Below are 5,588 nucleotides of genomic sequence, written 5' to 3' on the forward strand. Positions count from 1 at the left end.
GGATCATCCCGCTTGACACCCCCGCCAATGGGAGTTGCTAATGCTAATGCACTAATGCACCCACTCGCAGTATTTAAGCTCATTGCAGGAGCACTCTCCTCCCCCCCCCCCCCCCCCACACTCTCTGTTTCGCTCACCCGCTTTGATTGTGTAATAAACTTTATTCAGTTAAGCGTGAGTTATTGTTAATTGAACAAAAAAGTAATTTTGTTGATTGAAACGGAGGGGGGAGCGGCGGACCAGATTAACAATGTTAAGGAGAGCTTCTCCTCTCCTCTCACCCCCCCACCCCCCCCCCTCCCTCCCCTGTCTTGGTATAGTTTTATTAGATTTTTTTTCAGTCATGGGTCTCTCCAGTAACTTTTTCTGTTAAAAGACATTGGTGTCTAATCTATTAACCAGTCAACATGCTTCACGCTTGAAGTATACCTTTATTCTTTATGTTTCTGTGTCAGTTTTAGAAATCCAATGATGAGACATTGCCTGAAGGAGCACATTTCATGTCTCTCCCTATGTTTGTCTTCCAAAAGCCTTTACATTCCCGTCCCACACGGTACAATGGACCATCCTGTTAACATTATTGGCTGTCTGGCTCCAACCATCTGATCTCCGGGGGTGTCCTGTGTTTCCTCAATATAAATAATCATAAATGGCAATAAATGTGAAGGCTTGGCTCTGTATCCCATAAACCCAGAGCCTTTTCTCATCTCATATTTCACAAGGAGAATCAGTGCCTATGAATAGCACTATCAGGAATACCTAGAGCACTAATGGGGAAGGAAAACTCCAGTTCTGGAGGCTTGGAGGACTCAGTGTCCACAAATATTAGTCCAAGTGGTTACATAAAACCCAGATTTGTTTTGCTTTCCAGCTTCAATATGCACTGCTGCCAAAAAACGGGGTCACTAGGGCAGCTCTATTGACCCCGTTGGAGATCCTTTTGGAACTCAAAGAATGCAGGAAAATAGACAAATACCAGTAAACAAAGGAAGACAATACAGATGCGTTTTGGTCGCCGGGCTAGTTAAATATTATCCATAGTAGGACAATGATCTACTCCCTCAGTCCCAGCACCTATTGCAGATGTGGGGAATTGGTGTGTGTTGACTTTTCATCCGCGTCCGCTGTGTTTACAACCCGAAGATGAAAATGAAATTGTTTCCAGCTGCTGAGAATAGCAGGAGAGAGGTGAAACAGCCATCAGATGTCAAATCCCACCGATGGGATAGCAATGGTGGTCACCGGCTATACAGGAAGATTTATGTTTGTCTAATCAAATTCCGGGGCACGGAGTGAATTTCAATGAAGCGACAAGGGAGATAAATATTTGACGGAACGCAGGGATTTATAGATGCTCATACCCTAAGGATCTCAGACCAATAAATAAAGGTGAATATACAGTAAACTATATATATGTATAATTTTGCCTGTTCATCTGTTCCATTCGATTATCAATTATCAGTCTTTCATACTCAATTATCAGTCTTTCATACTCAAACATCCCTCTCTTTTGTCTAATCTCACACTAATATCACCCAAAAGAACATACCCCTCCTCCTCTTTCTTCCACAGTGTCAGTGGTGAGGAAGCAGGGGTGCAGAGGTGGGGGGAAGGGTGCCATATTACCAGTGCTCTGGACCCGTGTCCTCCCCTGGGTGAATAATGGTGCCTGACATGTCGAGAATTAGGGAGGCACATTATCACACTGATCCCATATACCTCCTGTGTTCCCTTACATGGCAGACATTAGGGCCCCCTCTGCATGATTTAGGGAGCCATCTATAATTTAGCCTTTCCCCCAGCTAATTAGATAAGTACCTGAGGGCTCCTAGAGAGAGGGAGGGGGGGAGGAAGGGTAGAAAGAGAGAGAGAGATAGAGAGGGGAGGGTCAGAGAGTACAAGAGAGGGGGGTGGAATAGAGAGAGAGAGAGAGAGAGAGAGAGAGAGAGAGAGAGAGAGAGAGAGATGAGCTGTCTGTGAAGGAATTACTTCACAATGGGGTTTTTTCAAGCCTGGTAATAGACCTGATTAGGGTATATTATTTGGATGGAACTCTGTTTTACTGTAACTTCTTGTATTAAGTTAAAAAGAAAACCAAGATAGAATGGCCCTGTATTTTAGGGGCAATTGAAAGTGAGATAATAGGAAAATTAACAACAGCTGTTTAAATAATGGTCTGTGGTAGCAGTGAGAGGTAGAAAGCAGGGAATGGCAGATTGGGTATGGCAGAGTATGGCAGTCGCCAAACCCTAGCACAGGGGTGGGCACACTTTTTGGCTCCAGGGCCACATCGGGATTTTAAAATTCATCGGAGGACCTCATTTTTGGGGGGGAACAATTGATTGTTAAAATCAATTTGCAGGAGCCTCCCAAGTGGCTCAGTGGTCTAAGGCACTGCATCACAGTGCTTGAGGACTCACTACAGACCTGGGTTTGATCCCAAGCTGTATCACAGCTGGCCATGACTGGGAGACCCATGAGGCGGTGCACAATTGGCCCAGCGTCGTCCGGGTTAGGAGAGGGTTTGGCAGGCCGGGGACATGCATGCTGACACGGTCGCCAAGTGTACGGTGTTTCCTCCAACACATTGGTGCGGCTGGCTTCCAGGTTAAGTGGGCATTGTGTCAAGAAGCAGTGCGACTTGGCTGGGTCGTGTTTCGGAGGACGCATAGTTTGCCTCTCCCGAGTCCGTACGGGAGTTGCAGCGATGGGACAAGACTCAACTGCCAATTGGATAGCATGGGACAACTACCAATTGGATACCATGAAAGTGGGGAGAAAAAGGATTTTTATAATATTTTTTTTTATTTATGTCTCGCAGGCCGAACTGAAGTGGCGGAAGGCCGGATATAGCCTGCGGATTGTACGTTGCCCCCCCTTGCCCTAGCACAACACAAAAATGTAAAATAGGCTACTAAAATCATTGCAATCATGATTTAAAGGCCAATGCTGTTTAGTGGAATTAGAGGGATGGCTTTAGGACCATGTGGGCCGCTCAGAGCTGACAGGAAGGCTATTTGCCTTCCTTTGAGGTGTGGCTGAGAGCACATCGACCGAGCTGCAGGGAACAGCCCAACTTTTCTTTCAAAACAGTGCAGAGGTGGAAGATGGCTGTGGTATACCGCTAATGGCTAGTCCCAGTGCTGAGCGCGTTTGTAGAATGTTAAGTCGCCTATCAGCTGAGGTGAATTAAGCTATAGCAGCAGAGGTGATGATGGGTGAAGTAAATGTTGCTTGTTTTTGCTGTTCTCCAAATTGCATTTGGAGAACAGGTTAAGCTGAAATGTTTAGCTGAAATGACGTCGCTGGTAGAAAGGCAAGAAAGGTGACCATTAGCAGCAATCCAACATTCCCAAAACAATCAATAAAAACGAGATTGTGGGGTATCGCTTCTGAGAAGGAATAAAAGGAAGATAGCGAAGCCTTTTCTGTTTCTTTCTGTCTCTCTCTCTCTCTCTCTCGCTCTCTCACCTCTCTCTCTCTCCCCTCTCCCTCTTTCCCTGCCTAACCTCTCCCTCCCTTTCTCTCAACCTCTCTCCCACCTTCCCTCCCTCACACAGTGCTCGCTCTGCTCCTCTCTCCAGCCTGGCGCCATGGCTGTCAGCTCGATAAGTGGCGAGGCAGGGTGATTAGAGTGTGCTGCGGCCCCCTCAGAAAAGCAGCGCCACAACAAGCCCCCGGGTCAAGTTGCGTCCCTGACAGCATCACTCCCCTCCCCTCTCCTCCCCGTATCCATCCTCGCAAAGGGGGTTCTTCTCACGGATGTCAGAGGGCACCCAGGGATAGGATGGACTTCCATCGCTATTTACCCTGCCGAGTAGACAGGGCAACAGATACAAAATAACATAGACCTGTTATCTACAGTATACTGACCAAGGCATGGTGTTAATGAGAGACAGGGAAATTGCTAGCAGTGGCTAGATTAAATGCAAGACCATGTATTTTGTGTTTCTCTTACAGAAAAGAGAAGTTGAAATGGCTGTGCAGATTGAGCAAAGCAGGGTCTCAGGGCTAATCAGGTGGTCAGAGGAAATGGCTGTCTACAACATACAGCATTGACTAAGAAGTATTGCACTGACTAACACATCTGCTTCCACATTGCACAAACAAACCCTCTTTCCACAGAGGTCCCCCATGTTTATGGTGAGTTGTTCAATATACTTCAGACTGTGTGGTTTCTGAACATGTGTGCTTCCCTTGTACTTCCTCTGATGACACACTATGGGGTAATTGTGTTGCGTGTTGTGCGCGAAAGTTCCATTTATGTGAGATTTATACATACCAACTGTCATGACCAAGCCACAAGCGTATGAAAAGGGTCGATAAATAAAAGTAAGAGTAAAATACCAAATGTCCTGAAAAAATATACAGTAGGAGGTATAGAATGTGCTGTAAAATACAGATTTACTATCTTAATTTGAACAGTTTCTCACAGCAGGAAAATAACAGGAAATGTGAAATATTATGTGGATTATAATTAAAAAAGATTCTCTGGGGATTTTGTATACTTTTTAGCCAGTAGTTCTGAAAGTAGCGCTCACGAGTCAAAAGTCCTGAAAATGGTGTACTACGTCACAAATGTGCCGATATGTGCACCAAGTCATTGCTCCCTCTCTTACCTGGCTGTTTGTGCATCTTGCTAGCTGTCACTCAAATGGCGAGGGGTTGAATCTCATTGATTAGAACTCAAATTGCTAGGGGGGCTGGCCCACATGGGGAAAAACGTAGGAAAAATAGTGCAGCACAGCTTCCAGAAAAACAGTCGTTTTTAAACTAGGGATTTGGTGGCTATTTGAGGTAAAAACTGATTATGAACGTATGAAGTACACATTGACATCCCAAAGCTGGAGGTTTAAAAAATACTTAGTAGTCAGGACATTTTTATAAGGGTTGATGCATTTTTCATTAGGGCAAATCAAGTCAGAAATGTTCAAGTGGAAATGAGAAACTAGAAGCTGTCGGACTGTTAGCTGAAGAGGTCCATCAGCCAATTTTCTTGGGCTACAATACCTATTTTGCCAATTGGCCTGGACCCTTTAACTACACAGAGCCCTGCTGATCCATCACGACTGGTCTGCTGACGTAACTGCCCGAGGGGGCTACAACTGACTCTTCCGTCGTGACGTCCTCCTAAGGCCCTTCTGCTAGCCTGCTAGCCCCGGCCCGCTAGCTGTCTGAATCGCTGTGTCTCCAGCCTGCCTAGCTACTCACTAGACCCCATGATCACTCGGCTATGCATGCCTCTCCCTAATGTCAATATTGTCTTATTTCACTCTAGAGCCTCCAGCCCTGCTCAATATGCCTTAGCTAGCTAGCTTGTTCCAGCTCAAACACATGCGGTGACCTCACCTGGTTTAAATGGTGTCTCTAGAGACAATACCCTTCTCATCATCACTCAATGCCTAGGTTTACCTCCACTGTATTCACATCCTACCATACCCTAGTCTGTACATTATGCCTTAAGTCTATTCTTCCACACCCAGAAACCTGCTCCTTCTACTCTCTGTTCCGAACGCACCAGACGACCAGTTCTTATACCCTTTAGCCATACCCTTATCCTACTCCTCCTCTGTTCCTCTGGTGACGTA

This window comes from Oncorhynchus mykiss, chromosome 25, assembly GCF_057628025.1.
Source record: "Oncorhynchus mykiss isolate SJ-2025 chromosome 25, ASM5762802v1, whole genome shotgun sequence".
NCBI lineage: Eukaryota > Metazoa > Chordata > Actinopteri > Salmoniformes > Salmonidae > Oncorhynchus > Oncorhynchus mykiss.